This window comes from Lactuca serriola, chromosome 4 (genome assembly GCF_051521515.1).
Source record: "Lactuca serriola cultivar US96UC23 chromosome 4, Lser_US96UC23_V15, whole genome shotgun sequence".
NCBI classification, from domain to species: domain Eukaryota; kingdom Viridiplantae; phylum Streptophyta; class Magnoliopsida; order Asterales; family Asteraceae; genus Lactuca; species Lactuca serriola.
Window position 1 is genome coordinate 225,563,489 of NC_136411.1, and position 19,637 is coordinate 225,583,125.

The following is a 19,637-nucleotide window of genomic DNA, read 5'->3' on the forward strand; positions in this document are numbered from 1 at the left end:
GGTGAGAGTCAACCAATCCTTTTCATATTAGTCTTACTTCATATTTTCTCCCATAGTCATGACCGACTGTAAACCTTTAGAATAATAAGATTATTCATGGATTAAACATGTTAATATAGAATACAACAAGTATTAATGTAATGATCATATCCCAGTATATCAAAACATTATGTAATAGTTGTTGTCACTATGTTCTAATATCCAAATACTAAATCCAAACGAAAATCCCATTTCTAGAATAATAAAAGTCTTATGGATTAAGTGTGACCACTCATAGTTAGCTTAAAAGGAAAGACTTTATTAATGGGTTTGACTAAATTTAATTTGTGTGAATTCTGCAAATACTATATCCCCACATTTGACTTTTACTCTAGGTATAGTTAAATATCTTGGAGAATATGATTGGTGTTCTTTTGTGACATTGAGTCTCTTAGCTTGATGAAGTGAACTCTCGAAGTCACAAAGATTTGTATGTGATCCCTGAATGGCAGAAATCAACATAGTATTTCAATGAACTCATTCATCCAATCATATTTGACTTCAACTTTAAAAGTTGTGTATTCTTATTTTGTAGTAGATTGTGTCATTATGTTTTGCTTGGACTTCATTCCATCTAAACTTACTCTCCATTCCAAAATGAATTCATAATCCAATTATAATTCATAATTGTCTAGATTTATTTAGAAATCAAAATCCTATGTAGCTCTTTACATTAAGATTTTATTCTAAACTAATTATCTCATATACATTCTCTTAGCTCTTCTTAGGTACTCTTAGAATGTTCTCACAGTCATCTAGTGACTTAACCATGTATTTAATTTTGTATCTCATGATATGACATAAATGATGGATTCATTTTCCAAGCAAATAAAATATAAATCATTTTATCAAGCTCAAACCTATGTGCTAGATCCATTTCATGCAAACTCAAAAATGGTGTTATGTGACAATGTTAAGAATCTTCTAAAGGAATCTTGTATCTTGACCTCTTTCAAGATATTTCTATTTCGTGCAAAAAGAATTTTAAAACATTTAACATTCTTCTTTATCTATCTCTTATAGATTTTCCATTCTAAGAATGTATCTTGTCATTCCTATGTCCTTTAGTTTAGAAATACTTACCGAGTCAAGGTGAAAACCACCTTGCATAGTAGGAATGTCATTTCATATGATTAAGTATCTCTCTTTCATACAATATTAGGAATATCACTATCCTTCCACTAGTTCTTTGTAAACACACACACACATACACACACACACATTCTTTTTCATTTTGATATAAAAGCATACCTTCTATCTTTAGGATAACATGGATTAACAAAACCTCCAGGCTAGGCTATATAGATATCTTCTAGTAGATGTCTATTAACAAAAATGGTCTTTCTTGAAATCTATTTGCTATATCTCATATTTATAATATGATGTTATAGTAAATAATATCCTTGTTGATCTAATCATATCTACTTGTGAAAAGCTTTGATCATAGTCAATGGCATGAGTATGATAAGGATTATAGTCAATGATATGAGTATGAGAAAATCCTTATGTAACAAGTATTACTAAATGTGTATATATATCCATGTATATATTCTTTCGAGAAGAATTTCTTACTTATTTTATCCTGGAAATAGAGAGGAATATTAATCAAGCCCAAACTTGATTATTAAACATGGATTACATCCCAATGTTCATGACCCTAATTCATCTGTCAGATCCAAGATATGATATAACTTTTTGATAGTTGATGGGTTAACTAGAAACCATCAAGAACTCATCAATGAGAGATCGCACATTTCTCAAGTCATAGATGATTTCTACCATTAATGTGAACAATTTGTGTTTATGAATAGCTACTATTCATATTCAATAATTCCTTGTTGAAACTAGTGCCAACAATTGTTACATCTGGCAATGGTTCTTGAGCTGCTTTAAGTTCCACATGTCTCCCACTTGCTTTGTCATTAAGAGCTTGCTTTCTGCTAACTCAACTTTCAGAGGAATAAATGAACTTATTCTTGGTGGGTTTATGTATAATAATCTAAATGTCCTTCTAGAATATTCTACAATTATGTAATTAGTTGGTGTTTGTATTCTAGATACAATTAATAGTGATTGAATTATAATCCCAAAAAGGATAAAAGGAGGACATTTCTACCGATTAGAAAGTAAGCTATATTATGTAATGTTTAATTCTCCCTTTTATCATCACAAAGGCTTTAGATGGTACTACTGGGTTGTATCTTGTGCTCAATCATAGACATTCATTAGAAAGGAAGTCATACACAAAAGTGTATAGTTCCTTAATAATTATTTTCTCTACACTTTAATGAAAATATTATTAGGAATCTCTTATATGTAAATAAGATTCGCATATGTCAAATAAACTACATTATTTGTCTTCAAATATCCCTTTCTTGAAGTTGAAACATGTGGATTTCATTTATATAATAAACATAACAATGTCATGGATAAGTATGATTTAAAACAAGTTTAAGTCAAAAGCGTTTGCATATAGAACTTAATTTTATTTATAAAATGATGATATTTACTTTGTAATTCTATTAAGAGATCTAATATCAGAAATAGAAGCCAACCATTTTAAAATATGAGTATTATCGTTATGAAAAACGATTTAGTAAATAATCAAACATTTAAACAAATAACTAAGACATAAATATTTAGACATGCTAAGTTTAAAAAATACATTGTTCCAAAAAACATCATACATACTTATAAAGCTAGCATTTTTTTTTGAATCTCATGCATTTGAAACCCCCATTCTTTTTTCCTTTCACCACATTCATTTGAAACTCCATGACTTTTCAATTTCTTTATAATAATAGTTATAATTTGGTAATTAGGTTAAATAAATATCAAATTTAGAGTGTATTCATATATAAACTAAATTTCAATATTAAATAATATCTTTAATTCTACTTATAAAATTATGTTTTTTAACTTTTAACATATTATACTTAATTTATTAGTTTTAATATATTGTTGAATGTAAACCATTATCATTTTAAAGGTATAATTTTTGAACAATTTGTATAAAATACTTAAATTATTAATTAAAATATAACATTATAGGCTCAACTTAAATATAAATTTTATTTAACTTAAACAATCTAAAGATTATTTTATAAATAATTAAAAGTGATAAATTGTAGTGTCTCTCTAATAATGATTGTAAGTTGGTTAATAAGGTTAAATAAATATCAAACCTAAAGTGTAATCATAAATAGACTAAATTTCAATTTTAAAATAATATCTTTACTTCTATTTATAAAGTTATGTCTTTAAATTTTAACATATTATACTTAATTTATTAGATTTTAAATGTTGTTGCATGTAAACCATTATCAATTTAAAGCTACAATTTTTGAACAGTTTGGACAAAATACTTAAATTGTTAATTTAAATATAATATTATAGTGTCAACTTAAATATAAATTTCAGTTCCAAGAAAAACCAAATAATATTTTGTAAATAGTTAAAAGTGATAAATTATAGTGATAAATTATAGTGATAAATGCAAAAACTAAATTATAATATCAGTTTAACTAAAATATTTCCTAAATATATTTATATAATGGTTAAATTTTTTTAATTAAGTAGCTTAAAATAACTTATAATAACAATAGTTAAAAATAACTCTATATAAATGATTATATTGTTACCTTTAAAATCAAAAAATAATGTTTGATGTTTTAAATAATTATAATGATAGAAATTAAAACATTAAGAAAATATATTTTAAAAAATTAGTTAAAAATAACAACTATAAATAATATTAAACCATATATAATATTTAATTTTGTTGATGTGTAACTCGTGAGTAGAAGTCATTCAAACGATTGAGATTATGATGTTATAATAGATTTATATATTATCATATAATTCAAAATAGTCAATATATTATATCAAATAAGTAACTTAAAATAACTTACAATAACAATAGTTAAAAACAACTCTATATAAATGATTATGTTGTTAGCTTTAAAATAAAATAACAATGTTTGATGTTTTAAATAATTATAATGATAGAAATTAAAACATTAAGCAAATAAATTTAAAAAAATTAATTAACAATAAAACAACTATAAATAACATCAAATCATATATTATATTTAATTTTATTCATTTGTAAGTCGCAGGTAGAAGTCATTCAAACGATTAAGATTAAGAAGTTATAATAAATGTATAGATTATCATATAATTCAAAATAATCAATATATTATATCAATTTAGTATATACAAATTATTATATCAAATTTAACAACAACGTTATTGTTATATTTAAAAAATCATATATTTGTAAAGTCTTCAACTATATAGGTGTTTCTGCGCAATGCGCAGGCATTCGCCAAGTTGTTTTATATTACAATCAATTATGTTCTAAGCATAAATAATAAACTAAACTTCGAGAGTGTAGTTCCAACTTGCTTGTGCTCAGCTAGTTACTCTTCTGTAAATATTTGCAATCAAGTTACAAATATTAGATTAACATTTAGGTACCAAGTACTTGAGTGTTACATGAAAGGTATGATTTCTATCCAGTAGAAACCTAAAGTACTAGTCTCTTTCAGACTTTCTTTCTAGATAAGAGGACCAGTTCCTCTACCAGTGTCCAGTTTCTTCACAAAAGAAACAAGATCCATCTATGTGGGCCTTATTTGATTTCTTGGGCTTAAAGGTGTTTATTCCATAAAACATGGGCCTTTTATATCACACAAGGTGACTCTTTAGCCATGCACCATTCAAACAAAATATCACTATATTTATTAGAATATTTCTTAACCTGTTATGTATATATATATATATATATATATATATATATATATATATATATATTATCCGAAACATCCTAGAAGTCATGAATAATTGTTCCTAGTATGATGCTAGAAGCATCTTGAGCATCACTGTGATAAATTTACTAGGTATCATATGTTGGGTTTTGAGCATTCTAACACTCCTAAGTGTACATGCAACCCTAAATACCTTGGATCTATGTTTTCTCTATTATACATGCAAATAAGAACATCCAAGGTATTAATCCTAATCTAGCATACAAATCAATTAGTGTATCAAGATAGAATACATACCTTTTGTTGTAGCTTGATGTCTTCAAGCTTTAAAAGCTTAGCCCCAATAGTGTGGAAGCCTCATGTGGAATCACAATCACCAAAATACTTAGAATAGCTTGAGAGAATTCTATAACTCATGAAATCGGCTAGCCCTTTATTTTCACACACTAGTGGCTGATTTGGTCAAGAATAAGATGCTTATATAGTTAGGGTTACACCATGTAAACCCTAATTGACATGGCCTTTCATTTCCATGATCCATGGGTACAAATACACCATGGATCATCCATGGACCATCCTATGGGTTTTAGCCCAACTTGGTTATCCATGGAGCATTAGCCCACTATACAAGTATGGATGATTTACACAATCAACCCATATATTTAATTAGTCTTCTTTTGATCACTTAATTAATCCTAGATTAATTCTTGATCAATACTAATTAAATAATCTTATTATTCTTATTATTAATATACTAGAACTTATAATATATTAATAACCATAAGTGTCTTATTTCTCTCATTATAGTCTATCCAAGTGCATGATGGTATGCAACCCAAATGGACCATGCCGGGTCGGGTCAAGTCTTACCAATTATAGTTATGGACTTAGACATTAATCCAACAGTCTCCCACTTGGATAAGTCTAAAACTATTATTGCGTATGACTTCAGGAACCAACTGGCAATCGTAGCTCTCAAAAGCTTCTGTCGAACTCTGACCTTGTAGATGAACTCTGACCTTTGTCAGTGACTTGTCCATTAGATAAGGGATCATATATTCCTCCATTCTAGATATCATATGGACTGAGACATGGATTATAATCATTCTCTCTGTCCATTTGTTGTTTCCCGATTTCCGATTTATGACGATTGACTAATTGAACAAATCAAATCAGTCCTGGCCTGGCCGAGCACTTCCATTTGTCATCATCAAATCATCGAGGGGCCCACAGATATCATTTTTACCCCGAAGGTAAAAGGAATGGATAAACTTCGACTCATATGGCTTGTTCTACTACTTGTTGAATCATACACAAAGGCACGTTTTATAGCACCGAGTTACCAAATGCGTTTTCGTGCAATCAATGTACTATCAACTCATAGTAACAACTCATATCTCTAGGTTTGAAGAATATAAGATATTATCGTCTCATGATCACTCGTGATAAAATCCATGAAGTGATTCCAATGAGCACGGGTTGAATCCAATACTCAGAACTTATGAGCACTCATGAGTGTTGTAGCCCTTTGTCCAACACCTTAGACCTCTACAAGCCAACCCATGACAGTCTTAATTCATATCTACTTCCAACATATGACCGACTGTGGATGGTTTGAATAACTTAGTCATTCCGGAAGAATAACCTAGTTTATTCGGGAAGTCAAAACATGCAAAATGAAACACAATAATAATCGAATCCAATATGGTCTCAGAACTTATGAATATAAATAAAACACCTTTTATTTATCACCATATGATTACACATTATTCATTGTATACTGTTTCAGCTATCAACTTTATTCTTGAATTTAAAACAATAGTTGTACCATGCTCCAAGCATGTACACTATGTTTTCTAAACACTAGTCATGCCATACACCAAGTATGCATACTATGTTTGTCTATAATCTTTACTTTGTGAACTAGATCAATTGAACATAACTTCAATGATTCTCTTTTCACAGTCCGAAATCCTTACTGCAAATGCAAGAATTCCAAATTCATGCCATTTACTGAAATCTGTTAGATTCTAAACTTATATGCATTGATCCTCTTGTAATGATTATGCACAAATTCACAAAGACTTGGCAACAATCATTACAGAGTATTCCAAAGGAGATCAACTCCTTGGAAACATCCTTCTTGCATTAAGTTTCCTTAATCTTACACAGATTGAAAATTCTAACTTTGAAACATTTCCAGATTCCATTTTGACTATCATTTCTGAACAAGAGTTGCCTCCTTACAGATTATGTCACTATACTTCTAAATGTCCTTGAGCAACCAATCTTTGGTAAACCTTAGATTGTCCTCGACAATTGTTTAATCCTTTTAGTCATATCCAGTTCTAAACCTTTTCCCTTCTTAATGCCCCAGGCATCTGGAAAATTTTAGAATGGATGAATATAGTACATGTAATCGACCCTATATCCGAAGCATATGGCACACGATTCATGATGTCTCACATAAAGACTAAACCAGTCTTTTGCTATAATATGTCCATTTCAATTTGCCAAATTCTCATAATTCAGATTATGAAAAGGGATGCCGTAATCATAACCGAATTTTAGAACGCAAATAATGGACCCATATACAGAATTTCCTTATGTTGAGCCATTCCAACATGAAATTCATATATATCCTTGACTAAATGATTAAAACCTCACGATCTAAGCTTATAGATTTGAGATGAAGTATAATTTCCTCTCCCTTAATTATAGCAAAACAACTCTTTCCCAATTGAAACTTTTGTTTTTCTATAATTAACATTGCTAACTTGCAATACTTATCATAATTATCATGCTCCCGCTAACATGATGATTATTAGCATAACACTTATGCTCCCACTAGCTTTGACATGTACCCAGAAATCAGCTGGACTTCTAGAAATCAATACTTCATTGACTTTCTTACCAAAGTTCAGATTTCTGATACTAGATTGTTTTGATAAAACTTTATCAAAATCACACACCTTCCCTTAGATAGCACACTTGTGTGTCTAAAAAATTATGAAGAGGTATGCCGTAATCATAATGGTTAGACCTTTTTTTCCACTTCTCACAAGTCCAGGTTAGTGTGCCGGTAAACCATACACGCTCCACTAACGACTTTGAGAATGCAAATATCACAATTGCTATCTAGCTAAAATCTACTTAGTGAAAGTGTTTCCTCACCATCATTTTCATGAATCGGAGAGAAACCTTATGACACTTAGATTTAATGGTGTATGTGTTCTTATCCATGTGAATTGTCAAAACCATAGTCACAAGACAAGGATAATGACAAATCCAAACTCATATGGATTGAACTCAATCTTAACTTCTTGCCACCTAGCAGCTCAAGGGCCTGCCATTGCTTCCAAGTTGTTGTGCAACACATTGAGAACTCTAAGAGCTCATATGCAAAGCCAACCTTAACTGGAATGGGCACAGCATATGTCAAGACGATAGGTTATAAACCTTAAGTCGTGTGCTAGAGAACAACTTATGGTTTTATTCTTGATTAGTTCTTGAGACTTTCAAGACCTTTAAGACTCCCACTGTCCTCTTGACCTATGAGACTCCCTTGTCAAATATCCAAGAGACAGTGTGGATTCTAATCAAGACAAACACTTCACATAATTGGCCTTAGTTGGTCTTTGTTTTATCCAAAACATCACAACTTACCAATTTCAAATGTACAAGAGTAGAAAACTTTTACTCTTACATTTGACAAGTGTTTTAAACCTTCTTTAAGACATGTCACTCAAATTACAATCTTGGAGTATGACTCTAAGGCTTGTAGTATGACTCATCTTCTTGATTTAACCATTTCAACAATTCAAGATCCCTCTTCTTAGTCATAAGAATGCACTAAGACTTCCTTAGAGAACTAATTGTACTATGGTTGCTTAATCATTAAGATGATCACAAAACTGATACTAAAGTACTCTCCCATCTTTTCAGATTTGAGAAACTTTTATCCTTCTGCCTAATTTGATTCTTCTTATTCGCTCTGCCTTACATTGGAACCTTTTTCCAATGTCTCAGAGTTATACTTAAGCATGTAAGTATAATCATATTTACTGAGCTTTAGTAAACTATGACGAATAGTCTTATCAAACTTTCGTGGTAGACTTAATCAGTGCACAAGAATGTGTACTCGATCCCTTAGTCCTTTACTTGACTCACACATCCATGTGAACAAGTAATTAGTCTTAATTTTCCAATACTTGAAAGTTCTCATTCATCATGCTATACAACTTGCATGATTCCAAGTCCCGATCCAATTGAGACTTGGGTGATGAGAATCTTTCCTTATTTGGTAAATTTAGACATTACCACAAATGAAAGAATCAATTTCATATTTCCACTCTTGCTATTAATGGAATCATATAAGCAACAATTTTCCTCAAATGCCATTGTAAGGATATTTTAAAATAAATAAAATCAAAAATTTTCTTTTATTTTTAAACTTTGCGGAAAACTTATCCTTACAATCCATATGAAAACTTGTTGTTACTTATTCCTAAGCAATATCTCATAACTCCTAAGAAGTAGCTCAAGAATCCGATCTTCAAACTATGCGATAGAAATCCATCTACGCCATCAGATTCAGCATATTCTTTCTTTAAGTTTCTTCACTTTTCTTTGATTCTTAAAACATCACCATGTGACCCAGTCACATCATGTATCAAGAATCTCAGAACAAAAAACTTAACAAAGTTAGATAGTGGACTTTACCTGAAGTAGAGTCAAACTTATTGACTTTAACATCCTTAGGTAAATCTGCCAGCTTCGCAACCAATGCCCCTTCCTTTGGCAATATAAACATATGGACCCTTTGATAATGGTACAGGAGACTATCACAGACTTAGCTTTTCTGTTTACCATTTGGTCAACCGAGTTGACTATGGCCGATCCCTTTCCATTGGGAAGAGAATGCTTTACTAGATATCCAATGTCATCATTGTCAATGTCCATAGAGTTTTAGGAAGTTGATCTTAGCAAATAGATAAGATCATTAAGGGTCTTGTCATAGTCTGTTTCATAGGTGTCCCAAAGGAACTCACTATGTGACTTAGAAAGTGATTGAACCACCAACTTTCTCAAGACTTTGACACCCAACTCTCCCGGCTTGTCAATATGTGACTACATCTCCAAGATGTGATCACACCTAGACCTTGCCTTGCCAATAGGGCTTGAGTGACCTTAAACTTTTCAAGAACTTGTGGGTTAGGGAGAATGGATAGAGGAGGAGAAAGAAGTATGATATCCATGGGACATCATCTTCATTAGGAAACCTTGTTTCAAGAGATTTGGGAAGATCATAGGTGTCTAAACTAGACATCTTTTGGGAGATATTCAAGATAGTTGATTTAAAGTCCTTAATATGACACCCAATATGAAATATTAAGGCTAGGACCCAACAAACTATTTTATAACTTAGAAGAGGTATGCCGTAATCCAAGCTATAAAATATTTGAAGGTAGGTGAATGACGATTCACCAATTTCCACCAAGATAAACGAAATGTATTATTAGGTTTTAATTGGTTTTGAAACTCCTAGATCTTTGAGATTCATTGAACTGTTCAAAGGCATGTTTCAATCTCGAGTGTGCCCTTCAGGTTTTGTGACTGGGATGTCGAGGATCACAAAACAAGGTGTGAAGTAACCATGCAAATCACTTGGTACCCATAATAAATTACCCCTCAATCGATGTGCCGGTTAACCACACACGCTCCATCGATACTATGATAAATATTAAGTCACCCTTTACCTACCTTGTTAAGTCCAAGTTAGTGTGCCGGTTAACCACACACGCTCCACTAACGACTTTGACAAAGTGTAAAGTGTAATTTCATGGATTAGCATCTTATTCACATTTTCCTAAGTAACTAAGATTGGGAATTATTAAGAGTTTAGTTACTTAGTATTTATCATTAATACTTTTAATGAAAGGAGAATTATAGTCCTGTCAAACCCGTTCGGCTAACGACCCTCCACCAGTGAAGCAAGCGGTGGGTGAGAGTGGACACCCATTAAGTTGCCATTTTATAGGCAACAACCTTATACCCACCTTATAGACCGGCTTCGTGAATGAGGCGTACTAGCGGTAAGACTGACTTTACTCTTATACATATATATTATTAACTTATAATATTATAAAGTATAAGGGTTGAATTTTAACGTTTAAAATTATAAGGGCTAACTTGGAATTAAAGTATTCATAAGGAAAACTTTTCAAATTCCAAAACTTGAGGGCAAGTTTTGAAACTATTCAAAACTAATTAATTCCATAACTTATGTGTTTAAAGTAGTTTTAATCCAAAAACTCTTCAAGTTCCATAACTTGAGGACAAGTTATGGAAGACTTTAAACTAATAAAAGAACTAACTTTTCTTTATTTTATAACTTATGGATTTAATTATGGTTACATATTTATTCTTTAATGAAGTGACTGTTGAACTTCCATAACTTGAGGACAAGTTATGGAGTCATAAAAAATTATTCAATGACACAAGACTCTTCATTTTGTAACCATTGCCAAGTTTTATGAATTTTATGAGTCTTTAATGTGACTCTTCATGTAACTTGAGGACAAGTTACACAAACACATTTTATACTCAACTCTTAGATTAAAATGGATTGAAAACAACTATTTCAACTAACTTTTCTATTAATCTAAGCAACTCATAAGAACAAGATAATTCAAAAAAAAAAAAAAAAAAAAATTTCATGTTCCATATCTTAAGAACAAGTTATGGAATTCTTTAAAACATTAAGACCAAGTTTTGTAACTCCATAAAAAACTTTGAATCAATTTTTTTTAAAACCTTTTCATATCCATAACTTATGGAGGTTTCAAAAAACTCTTTAGATCAACCTTTTAAAACTAATAAAATAATCATATCGTTTTAACTTTTACTAAATTTGACCAAATTCAGCTCATATAGCAAATGATTCAAATTTTACAAATAATTAGTTTTTCACAAAAACAAGAAATTATCTTAAAATTTGACAAACTTCATGTTTTTTTTCCTTCAACTTGGAAAAAAAAATTCATTTGCATCAAATATAATAGAAAACAACCCATGGCTCTGATACCACTGTTGGGTTTTGAGCATTCTAACACTCCTAAGTGTACATGCAACCCTAAATACCTTGGATCTATGTTTTCTCTATTATACATGCAAATAAGAACATCCAAGGTATTAATCCTAATCTAGCATACAAATCAATGAGTGTATCAAGATAGAATACATACCTTTTGTTGTAGCTTGATGTCTTCAAGCTTTAAGAGCTTAGCCCCAATAGTGTGGAAGCCTCAAGTGGAATCACAATCACCAAAACACTTAGAATAGCTTGAGAGAATTCTATAACTCATGAAATCGGCTAGCCCTTTATTTTCACACACTAGTGGCCGATTTGGTCAAGAATAAGATGCTTATATAGTTAGGGTTACACCATGTAAACCCTAATTGACATGGCCTTTCATTTCCATGATCCATGGGTACAAATACACCATGGAGCATCCATGGACCATCCTATGGGTTTTAGCCCAACTTGATTATCCATGGAGCATTAGCCCACTATACAAGTATGGATGATTTACACAATCAACCCATATATTTAATTAGTCTTCTTTTGATCACTTAATTAATCCTAGACTAATTCTTGATCAATACTAATTAAATAATCTTATTATTCTTATTATTAATATACTGGAACTTATAATATATTAATAACCATAAGTGTCTTATTTCTCTCATTATAGTCTATCCAAGTGCATGATGGTATGCAACCCAAATGGACCATGCCGGGTCGGGTCAAGTCTTACCAATTATAGTTATGGACTTAGACATTAATCCAACATCATATTTAGGTCTATTGATCAAAGCAGTTTGTTTAGGAATAGGACCTTTAAGTGTATACAATTTCACATCTCTCACGAGGTTGTCCCTTAAGACATGAACCCATTCATTGAAGTTGTATCTATTGAATATTATTGCTTCGTTAAGTCATTTAAAGAGAAATGACAATTCATGGTAATGAGAGTGGATTATATATCTACAAAATTTAAAAAAAATTTATTTAATATTTTCAATATTTAATCTTTAATAATTAATACTATTTTAGTTTCTAAAAACATTAATTATCAAAGTCTAGGATCCAAGTTGCAAAACAAATAAATGGTTGGGTATCCTTTATCCAGTTCATTCGTATTCAACCTGGTAGATATCGATTATCAATTTATCTTACCATATAATTCCTAGATTTATGGGATTACTAATATCAAATTTAATTAGACATATTTGATCATATCTATGCCTCAGAACTCTCTTGCTTAGGTATCCTTTATCACAATAGATCTCCAATCAAATCATCCAATTTGAAAATTTTATGTAATCGGCCTATAACTTGGTTATCGAAATCACGAAAACACCCCGGACATCAAAAGATAACACCATGTGGTTATGTATCATTTATCCCGCCAGTGTATACAAGAGATATGCGAGTGTTCTTTAAAAAGGACTGTATAGATTTGAGGTTTGTAAGGGGACTTTGATGTTTTTAAAATTCTAGTTTAAAAAAATGTTATATCATATGGTTATTTCATGCATTCAATAAACCATGGTATACTTTAAAAAAACTTATTTCATGTAAAATCACATTTTTAACACTGTTCTATATATAAAACCCGATTTTATATAATTGACGCGATCAAAGTTTTAAATTAATAACTAGTATTAAGTTATATCGTGTTAACACTTTTGAACATTTGGAAACCTTTTAATAAAACTTTATATTATAAGATAAGGTTTGGAGTTTGATAAGTTTATAAATCTCAATTTTAAACTTATACAATTTTACTCCCGAAATTTTACCGGTTACTAGTTTTAACGATAAAGCTTGTTTTATTGTGAAACTATATTTAGTATCTTATGTTAAAAGGTAAATTTCATTAATTACAAACTCCTTGTGATATTTGTTTATGAACAAATATTATTTTGCATTTGAAAAACTAATTTATCAACCATAACATAATAATAATAACAAAAACATAAAACAACACTAGCATGCATAACAACTATAACATATGTGCATAAACCAAGCCATTAACTAGTAATAATTTTGTGAGCTATCACAAAATTATCAAGTCCATTCGTAAAGGGACATAAGGGACCTTTATCTTGTAAAGTCTTCATGTGCTCCCATTAGCTTCAACACCTTGTAGCAAGTTTATAAAGATAATTTTATAAAGTTTGAGAAACTTTAATAAAATCAAGTTTATATTCTTTTGATCTTCAAAATGGCCACCATCTTCATTCTTGTTACATTTTTATAAAAATAAACTATTTCTAAAACTAATCTATTACTTACAAAAATTAACAAAAGAAAACTATTTATTTAATTATTACATACCATATCAATAACTAAATAATTACAACCATTTTAAATAAATCAACACATGCAACAACACAAAGATCCATGGCTAGTTTATGCACATCATACATATTTATATACTCAAAAATATATAAAACAACTCTTTTTTTTTCTAAGACAACTTTTATGACCAAAAAGATGCATGTAAACTTTTGGTCAAAAATAACAATTATAACATTTTAAAGTTGTCATAGAAAATATATATGGATTTTTCTTGCAAAGATAAAACCATCAATGTTTTCCAAAAAAACAGATTTCATCAATTAAAGAAACAATCTAACTAATCCATCAAAAATGGATCTGATACCAATTGTTGGGTTTTTATTCATAAATCCGGTTTCTCAACCGGTAAAAATGACAATGGAAGTTTTAAATTTTTTGAATAAAACTAAAACTATTTTACCCACCAAGGATCATTTTGCAAGAGTTAGAAAGATTAAAACAAACATAGAAGGGTAAGCATAACAACCTTTGAAGACTTTGATACTCATGGGAGGTTGGAAGTTGATGAAATGTGGCATGAAACTCTAAAACAAGAGTTCTCTAAAAGTATCCACCAAGCAAGAGCAGAACCATCAAAACATGCTAGTATTCACTTGTAATTTGTTGTTCAAAAGCCTTTGAAATATATACCAAATATATGTTCGAATGTGAAGAAACGAAGGGACTTTTTCTAGCATCAAAATTCAAGAGAATGGAGGAGAGGGGAGAGCCTTAATCTCGAAAATTTGGCAGCCCTATATGAGCACAATGATCTCGGTTTTAGTCTCCAAAAGGAAAAGAAGAATTATGCAAGAACTTACAAATAACCTTCCATACTCTTCCCTTTTATATATAATGGCCAAAAAGCAAAGGGAGACCATAAAGCAAAAGGAGCATGAGACATGTTTCTTACAAGCATGGTAGAATTGATCACTACTAGAAAATATCCCTTTAATGACGCGAAAACAATGACACTCGCTGATAGAGGACGTGCATTTGTGCGTGCCTTAAAAAATAATGTCAGTTTTGCAAAATTTGAAGGATAGAAGACACGCATTTATGCATGCCCTACAATTCGTGTCAATAAAGAAAAAAAAAGGAAATACGGAGGGCGCCTTTCATTAACTATGCGTCGTCTAAATATGTCGCTTTATAACAATTTAATGAAACACGCGTTTCTAAGGCGGGATTTCACCCGTCTATTGAATCCCAAAAATTAAAACACCCGCCTCTTCCAATTAGCAAGAAAAAGCCCCAGGTCTTCGTCTCACCTAACGCTCTTACAGTTCTGTGTTTTTTGTGACTAATTTCAAGAAGGATCTTTTTCATTTCTCTTATATGTTCGATATGTTTGATGGTACTTTAGATTTTGAAGATGAGGAGAGGTTGAATTTTGATAGGCAAATTGGTGTGCGTGAAGCTCAAAATGTGATTGCCTGTGAAGAAATGGAATAGAGCATTCCTCCCCATGGGCTGAATCTTTTGCTTTATCTGTTCACTCCTTCCCCTAACCATGGCCTTCTTCAATCCGAACCAGGTATGAACATATATCTCAGTATGTATGTGTTTGGCCTTGTTTGATAAGCCTCTTACCGAATCCAGTAAGAGGTTATGTCTGACTCGGTCCGAATCAGGGCGTTTGATAACACCACTCAAACCTCTTACTCGGTCCAGAGACCGCTTACCGAGTCATTCAAAAAATAACGCTGACTAAGAAATTAGACCAAGTTACCTTGCTACGCCTCTCTTCTATCTTCTTCTCATCAATGTTGAAATCATCTTGACTGGAGAACATCTGAAATCATCTGGGCGACACTCTAAAATTGATACTCAAATTGCATCTTCTCCATTTAAAATTGACGCTGATTTCACCACCATCTGGAATCGATGCTGAAATTTTTTGGTTATTTTCTCCTTCACTCACCAAAATCAATCCTCTCCTTCACAGCCAAATCGACCCTCTCATTCATGAAAAAATTGAGGACTCCCCTCCAACCCCTTTTCCCATCGATGTCAACCCTCCAACGATTCTTCATGTTGACGCTGACCCTATGGTACCTCTTCTAGTCAAAGCATTTTGGGTGTTGAGTGCTATTTGAAATGCAATTTGTTTGATTTCTGTGCCATTGGGTAAGTATATGATATTATATTCTTTGTTTATGGATGTAATTGTTTGATTTTTGTCAGAATGTGGAGTTTGATTACATCCATGAAACTTTTGGAATTGTTGATTCTGCCTCATTTTCATCAATGAAATTGATCAATGATCCTGCATCTATAAATGGGTTGGAAAAAGATTTGATGATCACACATTCAATCTATGAAAGCTCAAAACTTTTTCAATAAAAAAGAACTTGTAAAGATTCGTCAATGATAGGAGAATTGGAAAATCCCATTTTTTTTTAGAAGTTGTTGAAGAAAATTCATTAACTGCACCTCCTATTTCTAAAAGCTGTCAATCTTATTATGATGATGAGGTTCTTGAAGATGAATCTGATTTCACTGATGAAGAGAGTCGGGACTAAAAGTAATAGTGATAACGAGGAAGAAAACACCACTAAAAATAACAAGATCCCAAGAAAGGGTAGAATGGTAATTTCTAAAGACAAATATGGTGAAGGGCTAAAGTTAAGGTTAAGAGGAAAGACTTTAGATATGCAATATGAAAAAGAAACAAATAATGATTCTTATAATGGCCATGAAAATGTTGTTTTAAAGCATCAAGGTAATCAAGGAAAGAAAAATGCTCAAGGGTTGTTTGTGTTTAGTTAACATTCCTATTATATATCAACCATGTAATGGTTTTACTTCACCTGCAACTTTGATGTGCTTTTACCAAAAAAAATAAATTAGTAGTTTATACTGATTTTAATATAATAGTTGAATCTGGTTGCATAATGTTTGACTAGAATTTGTATTTTGTATGTCACTTTTTTAATATAATTATTTTGCAATTTTATAAAGATAATTTATGAATTGATATATTTTATTGACCATAAAAAAGAAAAGAAGGGTAAATTTGTCATATTCAACATTTAACATATTTCAGTCAGAGGGTATTTAAGACATTTGTTGAATATTTAAAACTATCATTATGTGAAAGTTTGGATACTTTTGATAGCAACTTATAACTTTTAATGCAGCTAAAACTTTGTTTATGATGAGTTAGTTAATTATGTATCAGGTGAAGTATCTTGGAGAAGATGGGAAGATGTTCATATAGCTGGTGCAGTTGCTATCTTCTCTCCTTAGGAGCTTTTGGTTAGTGCTCTGCTGTGCTCTATTATTCATCATAAATTGCATTTCAACATTCCAAATTAATATACGTATGTCACTGTTTCTTTCATTTAAACCTTATCATGCTTTGATAGCAATTGTTTATTTGTATATATCTATCTGTTGGTTAGAAGATCGGGTCTAGATTCATATGTCGCATGACTGTTCAAAAATTCTATGATAGGACTCTTACTGTTGGTCTTCAATAGTATGCAAAACTGTATGTTGTAATGCTCATTTCTCACTTAAACACAATAGTAGACACTGTACTATACTGTGTTTTTGCATTTTAATTGTCTTTTTTTTAATGAAAAAGCTTTCATGTTAAATTTAGTTTCTGATTGTAGACATCAAACTCTTTTTCATCGACTTGTAGATTGGGATGGTATTCTAAAGGTATGTGAATAAAATGTGTAGTTTAAAATTTTAATCTGATTAATGAATTTTTCATTTACAAAACTAAAAGCTTAAACATAATAAAAAGGCAAAGCTCATTAAAACCCAAATAAGATTATATCAGAAAATATACTTTCTACTTATTATTAGAAAATAAAGTTTTATATTAATTGATATTGTGGAAATTTAAAAATGATTTGCGTCGTTACAAAATAGCATAAGGAATCAAATTCTTTCCATAACTGACAAAACAAACAACTTTGTTTCTTCCAGTGTGTTTATGTTCTCATATTATTCTATCCAATTGCAGTAAATCATTGTTATTTCTTCATTTAATCTTTTTGGTTAGCTACCACCATATATTTTTGTAAACTTTTGGTTATTTGGAATATTAACGGAGTATTTAACATATAGTGATTATTTTTTTTTTCTAGTCACGTCGTATACGGGATTTTGACAATTATGCTACTCGTCTAGTTGGCAAGTTTGAGGTAAACCTATTTAACCATTTTAATATTCTTTTGTTGCATAATTTGTTAATTTTTTTTGGTTTGTTGAAGAGTGTGGATACATACTATAGGCATTGCAGCAGTGCAGCATATGTGACAAAAGTTGTAATTCCATTACTATGTATAAGTGCTTTAGATGATCCAGTCTATACATGGGAGGCAATCCCATGGGATGAGTACGGTATGCTCTACTGTACTCCTTCATTTCATCCTCTTTGGTCTCATCTGATCTCATCATTATCTTTAATTTATGTTTATTCGATCAAATGAAAACATTGTGCTGGCTGTAACACGTCATGGAGGACATCTTGCTTTCTTTGAGGTTCTTACTGCATCTACTTTATGGTATGCTCTTAATTTTTATTTCAAGTTTCATTCTCAAAATTTGACCTTATTTAATGTACAACATTAATTTATTTTGCTTGTTGCTTTCATTTCCATAGGTGGGTGAGAGTTGCTAATGAATTCCTTGGTGTTCTTCACTGTAGCCTCTTCATGCTACACAAAACAAGGTAAAAGAATTAAATTCATTATTCCTCTTTGGTAATTATTTTATATTATCATGATTTATTTAAGTGTAAAAATGTGTAATATATTATATATTTTGTGACAGAATCCTCCGCATATTGGGCCATAATCTTCAGTGGATCAAGGCCCATATGTGAATGTTTCAAATGGAATGGTTGCTGCAATGACCAATGATCCATCATCACCTACTGATAATGTAAAAATAAATGAAGAAGATCCATTTGAGATATAGAAAGTCAATGATCAAAGTGCTGCTACTGCTGATGTACTTGTTGTACCAGATGCAACAAAATGTAGTATCTTCTTCGAGTGGTCAAACATTGGTCAAAGCATTTGACTTGAATAGCATCAAAAAGTGCCTGTTCTAATGCTTTAACATGAAATTGCAAAACTTTTCCCATCCCTGTTTAGGAAACCATCAGCAATATTGGTGTCAGGTGAACCTAATGAATCAGGATCTGCCTTGAAGATAGGAGTTGTGTTGTCAGGAGGACAAGCAACAGGAGGGCATAATGTTATATATGGGACTTTTAGTTAGGATTTTGAACTTCCATTTACTATTGTTCATATTGTTCATACTTCATATGATAGATTGAAAGTTGTATACAATTCAAAATAAATTTGTATCCAATTCAAACCTTTTCTCCCACTGCTTGGTGCAGATTACTTACAAGAATGCCGCAAAGGTTCCAGACATTCTCATTGTGCCTT

At 31.0% G+C, this 19,637-nt stretch overlaps 1 long non-coding RNA gene across 1 annotated transcript; it reads left to right on the forward strand.

Moving 5' to 3' along the window:
- Nucleotides 1–17,868: 17,868 nt before the first annotated feature.
- LOC145100553 (uncharacterized) lies at nucleotides 17,869–18,483 on the forward strand. The gene is made up of 3 exons (XR_013705120.1): nucleotides 17,869–17,889; nucleotides 18,324–18,380; nucleotides 18,450–18,483. It is a non-coding gene; the product is annotated as an uncharacterized LOC145100553 (long non-coding RNA).
- Nucleotides 18,484–19,637: the final 1,154 nt, after the last annotated feature.